The sequence below is a fragment of the Rhipicephalus microplus genome, chromosome 2 (assembly GCF_043290135.1).
Source record: "Rhipicephalus microplus isolate Deutch F79 chromosome 2, USDA_Rmic, whole genome shotgun sequence".
NCBI classification, from domain to species: domain Eukaryota; kingdom Metazoa; phylum Arthropoda; class Arachnida; order Ixodida; family Ixodidae; genus Rhipicephalus; species Rhipicephalus microplus.
In genome coordinates, this window is record NC_134701.1 from 22,434,571 (window position 1) to 22,449,193 (window position 14,623).

A 14,623-nucleotide genomic window follows, 5' to 3' on the forward strand; every position below is an offset into this window, starting at 1 on the left:
GCTCCTCCATCTCCACTTGCGGATTTCTCGTTTTCGGTAGAAGGTATTCAAAATCCGTAAATTATTGCGTTCTGCGAATTCTACTAGTAGCTCTCCTCTGGCGTTTCTGGTACCGATGCCATAATCTCCTACTGCCTGGTCTCCAGCCTGCTTCTTCCCTACCTTTGCAATAAAGTCGCCCATCACTATAGTATACTGTGTTTTTACCTTACTCATTGCCGATTTCACGTTTTCATAGAAGCTTTCAACTGAAGCGTCATCATGGCTGAACGTAGGTGTGTAAACCTGTACCACCTTCATCTTGTATCTCTTATTGAGTTTAATGACAATACCTACCACCCTTTCATTCATGGTATAGTATTCCTCTATGTGACCAGCTATGTTTCTGTGAATTAGGAACCCCACTCCCAGTTCTCTTCTGTCAGCCAAGCCCTGATAGCGAAGGACGTGCCCTTTCTGTAGCACCGTAAAGGCCTCATCTGTCCTCCTAACTTCACTGAGCCCTATTATATCCCATTTAACACCCTCTATCTCCTCGAATAGTACAGCTAGGCTTGCCTCACTAGATAAGGTTTGTGGGAATCGAGAGCGCCCTCCTACCTGGTGCCTCATTCCCCAGCTGCCGCACGCGCGCCACCAGCGTAGCCCGGGCGCGCATAAGCACCGGCATCCGCCAAGATGGCTGCCAGGGCGCCTCTTGGTCTGGGCCAGTCAACCGTTGGCTTCTTCCCGCGCTGGCATGTCCGGGCACGCAACGCTGGTGCGCTGCGCGGGCCTACGTCACAACGCAGCGCCATTTCCCATTGGGCGCGCGTGACACCCTCCTCTCCTACGAGCTGTGTTGTGCCCGACGATTCGCTCGTCGCGGCAGATGCTCTCAGTCCTCCACGAGAGGTTGACGCGCTGCTTAGCAGGCGGCTTCTCGTTCGAGCGTTCGACTTAGGCCCTTGTGCGGGAGTCGTAGCGCCCTAGGCAAGCTTACTTGCTCGGTCTTGCGGAGTTCCCTATACGGCCTGCAAGCCCGTGAGTGTCGCACTGTGCTGCATCTTGGGTTAATAAGCCCGTTGTTGTTATTATCCTGCCTCGTGCGTGGTTTCTGCACTGTGCCGGAGAAAACGACGAACCCGGCCGCAACGTCTTCGCACGCAGCGCCAGTGGAGGACGTCGCACCCCTACACGGTTGCGCATAGTAGGTAAGCCTTGTGCAAACCTATCTCCACAGGTTCTAGCGTTAAACGTTGCCAAGTTCAGGTCCCAATGGTGGCCTGTCCGGATCCAGAGATTCTTAGCACCCTCTGCTGCGTTGCAGATCTGACCGCCACCATGGTCAATTGCTTCGCAGCTGCTGGGGACTGAGGGCCATGAGTTAATTGTAGGATTATGGTGGGCCAATATACTAGGATTATTCTGGCACTCCAAGATCATATGAAATAAAGTGGCCGTCTGGGGACAGAATTTACGCTGTGGATTGGGCTTCGAAGTGTATATCTTGGACAATGCGTAAGGATTTTAAAACTGATGATTGTAATCGTCTCCAGGCTACCAGCGATGCCTTATCTAATTTATAGAATTTGGGGGGGGGGGGGGGGGTAAAGTGCGTCTACTCAGCCAGATGTGTTGCAGGATGTCACTATAGGAAATGAGAGGCTGGGGATTGCCCTGGTCAGCGAGAAGTTGGGCTGTGGATTAAGCAGCGGATGCCCGGTGTAAGAGATCTCGGGCAGAGGCATTAGCGCGTTCATTGCCTCTAACTTCTATGTGCCCCATTACCCATAGCAGTTGTATCCACTGCCCCTTTTGACGACGGGTGGTAGCCTGTTGCAGAATTGAATGTGCTAAGTGGCCGATTGACCTCTGTCTGGTATCAGCTTCCGTATGGTCAGATTTAGGTGCACGTAAAGAACCCCAGGTGGTCAAAATTTTGTGGTTTTGGGACATTAAACCCCACATATCAATCAGTAAACTTACGACCATTCAGTCAGCATACGCGTATACACTAACCACTACACCACACCACGCTACAGAACCGTCTTAAATGAAACAGGCTTGTGTAGGCACGGGCACGAACATTCCTGCAGTTACCCCAAAGAACGGGTTGTTTACTCCACAAAGAGGAAAGTGCCCCTCCGTGCGGTGCCATGTGCAATCTTTTGTGCACATTTCGTCTTTTGAAGGAGTAAAGATCCCTTTTCGTGTTAACTGCGCAGTTACTCCGGAAAACTTTTCATACCCCTGTCACATGGACAGTGCCCCTCCTTGCTGAGAAAGAGAAAAAGAGAGTGCTAAGCACCACTGTGCGTAAGTGGTTATTTTCTCTCAGAGTAGTATTTTGCGCTGTAAAATAGAATTCAAGTTGAATAAAAACCAACTCGCCCGACTTTTAATTAGGCCTTCATCATGCGAAAAACCACGGTCTTTAACCTTTTCTCGGGTCCGGTGGGTAAAGCTGTGGGGTAAGCTTAGAAGCTGAGCTTCCGACTGTGCTTGAGTCCACGGCTTTATTCTTCGCTGCTTTGCGAACTGCTGCCATCATTTCTAGTCATTGTATGAAGGCTGATAAGATTTACCAGACACTGAAGCGCAAACCTCTTTGTGGCGCTTCTAGTGCGGCAAAACTAAAACAGTTAAATAGATTTGTCACAATCATCGGCTCACAGCAGCTTCGATAAAGCAGCAATGAGGCTATTCATTTTTTTATTAAAGAAAACAATTTTCCTGAAGCAGCAAATGCTCTCACTGGTCCATAAAATTATTTCTCTTTCACATCCATAACAAACAAGAACAAGACGATTTCGCGCGTTGTTCTTTAGCCCACTTTGCAATGCTACAGTACAAGGCGCGAAAGAGTCGCATAGGCGACCCACGTCGCAAGCAACAATCAAGGACAATCATCACAGCAAAATTTAGGAAACATATTACTTCAATACAACATTTACTGGTAACATTTTCATTTCCTCGTAAAAATAAAATTGAGTGATTACTGTGGTGATGTAAAATTTTGCCTTAGTTGTTGCTTTCCCCAGCGTGCAACTGACAGTGACCACAGTCAAAAGTGGGGGGTTCGCGCCCCTCTTGCCCCCCTCTCCCACCCCGGTTGGTACGCCTATGCCTCTGGCGAAACTGCGATACGCCACCTGGGAATTCGTGAGGACAAAGGTGTCGTTTGGTTTACGCATAGCTAAGGCTATATTATACCGGCCTCTTCTATAGATGTGATGTCTATTCCGGTAGCTGATATGCAGTCCATGACCTGTACCCTGTTATCCATGCCTGCTGTGGCGTGGTTGTACAGGGGTCTGGCGGCATTCAAAAAGAAGGCCTCTTCCAAATCCAAATATTTGTCGTATACTTTGGCTCTGGCAGCTCATCTCTTTTTGTGATGGACGAGTGCAAATTGTGTGGCAAAGGCCGAATAGGGACTTCATTTTGCTATTCTTGTGGTAGGGATAGTTTAATGATTACCTTCATTGGTGGATTTATGCTGAGAGCGTCCAGCGTGGCGGGACCTGCCTTGGTACGTGCGAGCCGTATCACTTGGTTCGTGTGATGAGCTTGGAATAGGTCTGCCTCTGGAACGACGAGAACACGCATGGGCAATAATATTAACGCAAGAGTGTTAACAAAAGGCCGACAAAGAGCTTGGAAGAGCTCTGGCTATGGAACGACGAGAACACGCATGGGCAATATTAACGCAAGAACCTTAACAAAAGGCCGACAAAGGCAGCGTTGACCCAATGAATGCAAATACTTAATGTAAAGAATAAATGAATGCAAATAATAAATACCGAATGCAAAGAATAAATGCCGAATTTTAGTTAGATAGTGGAAGCTGTTGGGTGTCCGATGAGGAACATTTTGCCATAAAAACTTTTTGAATCGTTTCATCACGAGTGGAGAAAACAGGTTTTTTGAAGCGGCGTGAAACGACGATGAGAGGATGCGAGCTCGAAAGCCTTGCCGCTCCTCCGCGTAGCCTTCGCAAGCTAAATCTCTTCCCCACCCTCTCCGGCATCCGACCAAGAGGCGACGTGCGCATGACGTGCCCAAACAAGTCCAACCCCCGAGCACGCGACCAGCGTTGCTTTGTTGACCAGTGTTATTTTGTGGTCTTTTGCCTGTTTTCACGGTATAGGGGCTAGAATTTCTACGGGATGGTTTGGAAACACTGGCCTAGACGCGGTAGATGAGCACAATGAGTGCGCGAACGCGTAGTAGCGTTCCACGGCGGTCGTCGGCTCAATGCGCTGACCGCGGGGACACGTTCGCATTCGAAACGCTGGTACATTAGCCCTGCATCTCGTAGCATTTCACGGGAAAAAATGAAAGAAAAACGCGCACAATTTTTATTGCGTCCCGTTATTTATTTCAAGGTTTACTAATATCTTAAAGCAACAAATACATTAACTACGCATGTTGTGTTAAATAACTTTTGCCATGTCACGTGGTATGCTGTTGACAACGTCGGAGCAGAGTCGTCTACGTAGAGGACCAACAACGTCATTGCATTGTCGTATACGTAGGGCCATTCCTACGCCCACGTCATGCCCTCATCATTTATAGGCGTGTGCCAGCAGAGGGGAGGGGGAGCAGCGTTCATCATGAAATTTGACTCATTTCCGCGACGCGTAGCGTTGCAAATTTTGGCAGACGTGATCATGAACGCCTCGTCTATGCATTGCGCTTGTCAGCTCAAAATCGTCACACCGTGTGAGTACAAAAGGGGGGGGGGGGGTCGAACAAGGATGTACAAAGGCAATTACAGACCAAGAACATAAAGTAGGATACAATTCAAGAAATGGAATTACAGGGCAACAATAATAACAGAAATTGCTATACAACTAATAGCATGTTTCAAAGTGGCATAAAAATGAGAGGGAAACTGGCTACACACAGAAATTACGACGGTGCGGTTGTAAAATGAGTTTCAAGTAAGGTTTTTAAACTTCAGCGTATTACGTTCATTGGCTATTGCATTTGGAAGCCAATTACAATCCTCAATTGTTAATGGGAGAAAAGATTTGTTAAAAGCGTTGGTTGAACCTTTTAAATTTTGGACACTCAAAGAATTTAAGAGACTGCACGAAGTTCGAATTGGTGGGAGAAGCAGGGAGCCATGTAAGTAAGAATAATTGAAATACAATTTGTGAAATAAACAAAGTCGTGCTATTTTTGCCTAAGATCCAGAGAGGTGAGAGACAGTAATGATTTTATAGTAGTAACACTTGTGCGGAAATTGTATTGGGAGGTTATAAAACGAGCCGCGCGATTTTGAATGGCTTCAAGGGCGTCTAATAAATAGGATTGGTGTGGATTCCAAATTGGAGAGGCCTACTCGAGTTTACTACGGACGTAGGTTTCGTAGGCGAGTTTACGAACTAAGGCCGGTGAGCAGGACAGGGATCTTCTAATGAAACCAAATGTTTTGGATACATTGGCAGTAAGCTTGCGATATGGTCCATCCATGTTAGTTTGCTGTTGATGAGAACACCCAGGTATCGGTATGACTCTGCTATAGCGAGATGGTTAGACTGCAGGGAATAAGTAAAATGTAAGTTTGAACGTTTACGGGAAACTTGCATAGATTTATACTTAGAAATATTAAGTTGCATCATCCATAAAGAACAGCAATTTTGAATTATATTTAAATCATTTTGGAGGGCAAGTTTATCAGAGCCATCACATATACGCTGGTACACGACACAATTGTCGGCAAAGAGGTGTATCAGAGATTTAACACTTGAGGGAAGGCCATTAATAAAATTTAGAAAGAGGAGAGGGCCAAGGATGGAACCTTGAGGTACGCTAGATGTTACATTTGTAGTCTAGGAACGGTGACCTCCGATGACTGTGTATTGGGATCGATTAGTGAAGAACGCTTGTATCCATGACACTCATGTCCCATATCACTTCTGGTGTTGATATAATACTGATGTTCCTATTGGCATTGTTGTGCCAGTGCAAACAACTGGTCATATAAACATCTGCAACCGTCGAACATGCCTGTGAGCGCAACATTTGCACATATACTTAGCGTCATTTTATAAGAGTGGAAGCTTGGATTTGTTGGTACGTAGTCATATTTGCTAGTTTTTTCAGCGCGCGAACGTATGAAAAGAGGGGACAGGTTAAATAACGTGTCGCTGAGTAAAAAAAGAAATGTATAACACGGTCACCTTCCCTCCGCATGCTTCGCATAACGTCGATTCCCAAGATGCATGGAATCTGTCGAATGTTTCTATCCTTCGTGTGTTTCTTTGTATCTCTTTTCTTCATTTTTGTTTTCTCATTTTCTTTTTATATCGTATTGTTTTTCTATAATTTTTATGTTTCTCTCTGTTTTATAGTTTTATGTCTTTATTCCCATCGATTCACTATACATTCCTCTTCCTTTATGTTCCTCAGTAGGTAACGGCGCTCGGCTTCGTTGCACTCCCACACCTCCCGTACTCGGTTGGGGTGCTTCCTGTGTTGCCTTCTCACCTGAGGAATTTCACCCGATAGAACACAGAATAAGCCCAGTTACTTTCAGTGAACCGAGAATGAAGAAAGGACGTGCTGGTTCGTGATGATAATAGGCGTGCGCATGGGGGGAGGGCGGCTGCCTTTCTTAGGAACCAAAGAGGAGAGGGGGAAAATCAGCTTTATGCATTAACATAATGGGGAGGCGGCGCTGTTGCTCAGATGGGGTGGGGGGAGGGGGTATTGTTTGCTTCGTACATTGTCATAATAGTGAGGGGGTGAAGAAGAGCGCTGTGACAAACATGACCCCCCCCCCCTCCCCCAGCCTTCTAAGGGGAACCCTGTGCACGCCTATAGCGATACGGAGCACCAGTTCCCCATAGCATGAACAGTTACTCAGTGTGGCAGTATGCGCAGCCCGGGTCTGCGGGCACGAGAAGTTTAACTTCGTTGTCCGACAAAATAGCGCGAATCTGGAGTTCACAAACTTTCAAAAAGCGCGCCCTAATTCTCAAGTGACGCCAAGTGATGCCCCCATCAAAAATTTCAACGTTCCTTCGGTTACAGTAATTGAAAAATAATTGATAAATTTATTTACACGTTTCTGGGAATTTTAGTTTTTTTTTTTTGTCACGTGTGTAACTGGTGTAACACGTTGAATGCAATCCAAGTCAATCCAGCTTGCGGATGGATACAAAACAAAGGTAGCTTATGTTACCAGTTTTGTGTAGAGTGTACTAGAATGGGGGAGTGGGTCCACTGAAGGCTCCACGCTGAGGCGTTTTTTTCGGAAAATCCAGGTGGCGCTACCATCGCCTTCACCTGAAGACTTAGCCGTGGTTGCCATGGTTACAAGTCCCCTTTGCCACGCGGTTCGCGACGGGTGGGTAGTCTGATAGTTCGCGCGGTTCGCGTGCTGCTCGCGCGTCTGGCGCAGTCTCGCAGCGTTGTTGCTTCGTTCGTGCGTGCGTGGCCGTGAACGGCGTCGCACCGTGCTTCCGCGCCAGTTCAACAAAATCTAAATGTTTATATTGCGAAACGCCCTGCTCGTATAGGTAGTCACGCACGCAAGTACCGTGATTTCCACGGTAATTGTTTACAATCAAGAGCGTAAGTTGAATTTGGCTTTTGCGAAAACGTACGCATCGAAAGTGTAATATGAGCATTAACTGCGATGCTTTTAAAAATGTCAATATAACTGGGATATATAAGTAAGTTTGCGTTTGGTGCAAATTTAGACTCACGGCAGCAAATTGAATATGATGCAAGACTAAAGTTACCAGCTGTTATCACGAGAATTAAAGCTAAAGTATGCGAACCCTTCTGCAAATTTGCAGCTATTCGTTAGGGACGCGTGATATTATTGAAAAACTGAACCAGTCCTGTTGCGATTACGTGAGGGTGTTGGCAAAGGAAGTTTAGTCACATCGGACGGCAACTGTGCTATTCGTAGGAAATGACTTATAGGGCGGACGCACGTCCGTCGCGGTGGTTTTATGATGAGTTTTTGTTCGGCATCTAGTGCTGGTATACGTTGTAGGTATTAATGAAATATGTTATATTTTACCTTTTCTCTTCGTGCCTGCGGTACGTGTCCATGCAAACATTTGTTCGAAACATGAACGTGTTTTCACCTATAGATAGGAAGTCTGAAAGACACCAATAAAGAAGTGATATGCGCAAAATATTTTATTTTAAATTGACTGCGCAAGCTTTTCGCATAAATATAAAAAACAAAATAAATATCATCGAAAGACTTCGACACCGTCGCTCAAGGAACGTCAGGCTCTATGTTGTCCTGCTAAGCTTTAAGTGTTTTGCTCTCGCTCGTTTCGAAGCGTTTTCCCTGTTCATTCCCTTCACTAAGAAGTGAAGGCGAGTGAGCACGTAGAACGAAACGAGCTTTGTGCTCACTGCATCTTTGTGGTCTGGACAGCCGACCGCTTTCGAGTTCAGAAAATTAGTTTTCACCAATGAAAGGATGTCAGAGATGCTATCTGTGTGCAACATGGAAACACTGAAACATTCAGTAAACAAGTTTTCAAGTGAGGCAATGAAATCATACAGCTGTCGTGAGGGGTACAGAAGTCCACCCCAGTCGCATTGCTCCGTGAATTGCGAAGGGAGCTGTTCAGCAACCGCGACAGCTTTCTCAAACAGAAGCACTTCTTTGCATTGTACGCATGCCAACTTCAATACACACTTTCTGGCCACGTACCCTGCTGTGTAGTAAATGAGTCTCGAGTCACTCTTCTCCAAAGTCACATCGATGTGGTCAGCAAACTTTTCTGGCATCGTGGCAATCGTGCTTTCGACCTCGCCAAGTTTTCCCTGTGATATAAGATCATCAATTTTTTTGTGCGTGACCTTTAGACCCTGTCTGTCATGCACAGTGACAAGAGCGTTTATCATGTCAGGGTTTGCGTTTGCGCTGTCCACACTGTGCGCCAAGTTATAAAAGGACAAGCAGTTGACGGTTATTAGAAACTCATCCGGAGAGGGGTGCGCGTTGCAGCCACTTGACTGGCGAACGATGCCGAAGAAATGTTCCACGGGATCGGTGCTAAGTCGAGATGTCATGAGATATTTGAATCCAACGCTCTCTGTCAGGTACTTCAGCAATGAAAGGGTATTTGCTATAGTGACCCTAAAACCTATGGCAGTGGACTCGCTGAGAAAGTGCCGCTTGTTGTCACTGAATGATTCCCAGTCATTCAGGAAGTCCAGAAAATTGGACAGGAATGCCACGTCTGTAGAAGCTGGTCTCAGCGCTTCGGCCCGAAACCTGGAAGTCATCACGGTGATCAGTCGTTGGATCTTCCTGCAAAATAAACAAAAAGAATGTATGTCAGAAGAGCGCTCATCATGCGTTTGAGATGTTTACGATTACACTTAATTCATTTGGAACGTAGGCGCAACTCACGAGAAGAACAGCTGAGTTGCCTCGATGCTGCCACACCTTCTCTCGATGTCCTCCTTGTAGAAGGCCAGGCCCCGTAGGACATATGGACCGAATAGTTGGAAGGCGAAAGGGGTTCTCATCTTCTCAAATGAGTTTGGTTCCAGATGCGTCTCGGTCAAATTGGGCATAACTTTCAGTGTCCTAACACTTCTGTCTAGAAGGTACGCCTCCCGAACCGGATGCACAGACACCTAGAAATATAGGTTGAGGTAATGCAATGTATGCAAAAAACACAATCTTTGTAAAATGTCAACCATGAATCTATACGTACCAATCCGTCTGGTGTTGCAAAGCCTTTCTGGAGAAGACCATTCCTGAGGCATTTTAGCAGATGCGGGAAATCGGAGATAAAGTGCAATTTCCTCATCTCGTCGACAGGATGCTGTATGGCGCCATTTATTTTCTTCGATGACGCCGACACCCCCGCTAGCTTCCACATTTTTCGATTCCAGGGGGCTCCGTCACAAGTGATGTGGTCGACGAACAAGCCCGCCTGTTCCACGAGGATGGTAGCTTCCATGAGAATTTTCAATAAAATGTCTCCTCTCACATTTCCTTTTGTCGCAAAAACGCCCACAATTTGGCTCCATTTTCCAGCGAAAGGCACAAACATGATGACCATGCCGTGATCACATTGCTGGTACTTGTCTTCGGGCTTCGTAAATTCTCCAAGGTCCACGAAGCCTTGAATCTGGCCAGACGCCGTCACATTGAAATGTTCTGACAATTTCATTTCGTCCACCAATAGTCCGCCGTGTCTTTCGAGGTCTGACATGCTCGCGGTTTTTTTCTTTAGAGTGTTCATTACTGCTTGATTAAAACCGAAGGCCGACTCGTATGACCTCAAGTATCTTTTCAAAGTAGTGTTGCTGGGCATCATGAGAATTTCGTTCTTTCTGATGTGCTGATAAAGCCGGGGACTCTTTAGTTTCATGAGTAAACACTCGAGGATCCACTCCTGATTGTAGCGCATGCCCTGCTTGCTGGTTTGTTTGGCAGCTTGAAAGCAAGCGCGAACACTTGCCTGCTGCTTTCGCGGTAGTGACGATATTTTATCCTCTAGTATTTTATCCGCGACATTCGCATTGTTTGCCCTCATCTCTTCGAGACGACCAGCAATGTCCAACAGCCTTGTCGCCATCCGCTTGTTTCTCTGACTCAGGACCCGCAGTTTGGTGGAGACTGAGTTTCTTCGCTCTTTTCGTTTTAGGTAGCTTTTTCTGGTGAGTATTACTTTCCTCACGTACTTGCATGAAATGCATGAAGAACCTGGAAGTATACGAGAAAAAAATTATGAAGAGCTTCCAGTTTTTTACCATGCATGTTTGAAACGCAATTTATGCACTTTCACTTTCTGTAGGCAAACTATTCTTTCGTAAATGTTAATGAGTACTACAAAAATTAGGGGCCACACAAATGTTCTAGCATTAAACAGGTTACTGATTGATTAATTGTACAATTACAAGTGACGTCTCAATAAACGTTTGCCGCACTCACCTTGTTGTTTAACCGCTCCTTTGCACGTGACACTGAAGACAAGGCCGTCGGAATGAGAGATTTGCTGCTCCAGTTTCTTCGTAAGAACGTCATAGGTGAAGTCCTTCGCCCTACCTGCTCCTCTGCAAGGGTGAAGAGATTCTGCGCAGTCCAGGACTTGTTTGGCATCTTCAAGGTTATAGGCGACCTTTTCGGAGATCAGCGTCTTCCGAACATATGTCCGACAAATCACTTCACTCCGGTCGGTACCGTAATTCATGAGCACAGTCTTTTCGATGCTTACGAGTTCACGACTTAGGGAGGCCGAAACATAAGCAATTCCGTCATAATGACGAAACTTGTGCATTGCCCAGTGGTCGTTTGGCCGGACAACGTCTTCAAGTTCAAATGCGTTGTCGCTTTGCCTCGCACTTTCGCAATCTTCAAATCTCAGTTGCGGCTCAACTGATTGCAGCGCAGTTCTTTTTGACGGCTGGTCTTCACAGGTTGGTGGTGAAGCCGCTCTCTTCTTCGTTGACTGCTCCGGTGTGGGCTGCTCGTCAGGACACTTCAGGAGATGAGGTATAATTATGGGTACAGCATCACTGCGAAGTTCCGGCTTTCCCCGCTCTATATATACTTCTCGGCCTTCGATAATATGTACATATTGCCTTAGTATGTATTTTTGCTCGAAGTGCAGCTCGCAAATGGCATCGGTGACTTGCAAGGGCCGATCAGCGCGGTTGAGATTCTGGTCCCATAGCCGGCGTCTTTCTTCGTCTTGAGGTACTCCAAAGAGTGAGAGCTTGGGCTGGTTTTTAACTCTGCTGTATCCGGTTTGGCAGCCTACGACACAACAGTAATTTCTACGCCTAGACGTGCTCATCCTCTAATCTTTTGAAGCAGCTTGGAACGCTCCGTTATGCAACCAGCAGACACATATCTGCGCACGCAAACGTGCCGTCTGCCGCGTATTCTTTGTCCAGACGGCTTTGCTCAAAGGGAAATACAAACCTACGCGTTCACGAAAAAAAGCATACATTTTATTTCATGTCACTTGTTTTTGTCTCTAATAATGTGTAAAAAAAGAACCAGGAGACAAATTGTGAAAACAGCGCACGAACGACGGTGCATCGAACAGACGACGGCGCGTCGAGCAGACGACAACATCGAGCGCTCAGCGTCCCCGCCAGCGCGTCGTGCGGCCCGAACCGCCGCACGACTCGCACGCTCCCGCCGAAACTGACGTCACTTCAGGAGAAGGCTACTGCAGCGCCACCAAATTTTCCGCCGTTTTTGCTTCACCCGCACCGCTTGCCGCCGGCCACAGTGGACCCACTCCCCCATTCTAGTACACTCTAGTTTTGTGTTTATGCACGCATTGTAATGTGTGCCGTCTAGTTAAAAGCGCTAGAGGACGTGTTCTGTTTGTAGTTGTGTCTCGCTTGCACAAAATAGGCTTCAAGCTGAAAGTGTGCGTTAGGAGCGTTTTCTCTGGAGAACTATTTTGTTGGCGGTGAAAAAGTTGCGGCGTTGCGGACGGATCCCAGGTCACTCGCTGGTAACTTGCAGCGAACGCACTGGCGAACGTTTGTTTGCCTGTCAGCTCGAAAAGTGTACGTGAATGCTGTGCTGAATGCTTGATGCCGTCGTCTGTGTCCCCTGAAGCCATCTGCGGAGCTCCACCAGACACCTAATCGCAGAAGAAAGGTGAGTGTGGTGGGAAACGGGCCATCCGATCATCCGGATTGAGGGAACAGGTGATAAGGCATCGACGATTATGTGCGCGCGTGCAATCAATCTTTTCTTTTTTTCTTTCGCATTTTTCTTTGCTACTTCTCGGCGCTGTTACCACCCGTTGTTTTGTTACGACGAGCGAGGACGTTCGCGTCGACGAGGGCTTTCGCGAAGAGCGCCGAACTGTTTTCGGGCGTAGAACGTGGGTCGTGGCGTCAACCGGTTTACGATTCACCATCGCGCACCGCTTGTCCGTTTGACGGCCCATCGCTTCCGCAGCGATCGCCCGGGAATACGCTTCATAAACCTGTCGAGCAAGCGCTGGAATACGAGAACTGTTATATCGAATGTGCAGTGAAAATCGCGGATCTGCATTTCCTCTTGGATTCTTCCAGTTGGAACACGGCCAGCAGAAATTCTATTGAGGACGTTTTGAAGGAAAGCACGTCACTCCAGTGAACGCCAATCCGGTAAAGTGTATTGCCGATGCATTTGGAAAGTGTGTACTGTGGTGCACCGTGCTTGAGGTGAGGGACGCTGTGCTTGGATGCGAGCTCGCGTGTGAACTCACGTTGACGGGCTGTCTGCATGCGAAAGGAAATTGCGCTGACGGCCGCGTTATTTCACGCCCTGTCAGTGCAAGCGTAGTTGTTTTGTTCGGAGCACATGCTTGATCCTAGTGCGCAGAGCTTTCTGGCGAGCTCGTCTGCGGGTCGAGGGGTGTCTTGATGGGAACTTTGAGTCATGCAAATGCAGCTGACGTCTCGTACAAAATCGGTAACAAAGAAAGCGAGCCCTTAAACTTGCGCTGCTTTCATTTGTGACTGATTCCCCGTAGGGAGCTCCGACTGTCGCTCCTGCCTCCTTGTAGGAAGGCCTGTAGCCAGTATTATTTCTTGTTCTAATCGCCGTGTGTTTGTACAAGCGCAAACTGTGCCACAACGCGAGTTGGCAGGAAGCGACCTCGGGTCGAGATGGATGCTTGCCGTTTCAAACGTGTGGCGTGTTGGGGAGCCACCTGACATCGCGCATTGGGATGAATCTGGAGTTGACGAGGAGCAGAGAACTTTTTTCGTTACCCCAAACAGACCTCCTCGCGCAATGAGCGAACACTGCGAGACCCCCTAATCGCTGCCGTTGCCACTTATTTCAACGACGAGTCCAGCTCAAGCGTTCGTCGACCGCGGCGGCCTGTTGTCGTCGGGCGGTCAAGTGTGACGACAATATCCCCGTGTGGTGGTGAACCCTCTTCCGTGTTTGTTGACGGCCTTGGTGTGGCATTCCCATTGACCGCGGAGGAGAGGTGCGACTGACGGCATTGTGGTACACAAGGAAATGGATTTGCCTGGCGAGTCGATCGTCGTGAATTCTCATCATCCAGTGCAGGACGAAGGCCTCACCCGATGATCCATCCTCTGCGAGCCGGTTCCGCTTCTCACTTTTTAGCGCACAAAACGATGCGCTCTTTGTCCTTTTGCGGTCTGAAAAGTGATATTACTAAGCATACACTCTTTCGTGACTCCATCCCTGGGAACTGCATCTAACTCAGCCACATTTCTTATCCCTTGGCAACCGTTCTGTTGCTATTAGCATCCACTGGTTACTTGTTCTACGTGGCCAGTCCAGGTTCATTCCTCTCGCTCGATATCAATTGGGATGTCTAGTACCCTTCCTGTCAGTTCCCTGACGCATTCTGCTGTACTCCGAATGTTATTCCTATCATATTACGTTCCACTGCACAATGCATGTTCGACATTTTGCTTTGTGATCCCATATGTTGCAACTGGTGGGATGCAGTGGTTGTGTACATTTTGCTGTATTAGTAGTGGCAGATATGCTTACATTATTTGGTGGTGCCTGCCTAATTCACTCCAGCCCTTAGTGAAAATTTTGCTGGACAAGTTAGTGGTGCAACACTCTTAGTGCAAAAGTTCAAAAACAAAATAATTCGGAAAGGAGGAGAAAAAGACACTGGGCTAGGGCTAAACA

At 47.3% G+C, this 14,623-nt stretch overlaps 1 protein-coding gene across 3 annotated transcripts in view; it reads left to right on the top strand.

Annotated features, from left to right (window-relative positions):
* Window positions 1-869: 869 nt before the first annotated feature.
* The window catches only part of trc (Serine/threonine-protein kinase tricornered), a 212,279-nt gene continuing 198,525 nt past the window's right edge, over window positions 870-14,623 (top strand). The window contains exon 1 of one of the 3 annotated variants that reach the window (XM_075886289.1): window positions 870-1,193. The gene's annotated coding sequence lies outside the window, so the exon portion shown is untranslated. Of the gene's footprint in view, window positions 1,194-12,258; window positions 12,608-14,623 lie in introns of those variants that run through there. The other 2 variants (XM_075886290.1, XM_037420293.2) reach the window with 2 other exon arrangements.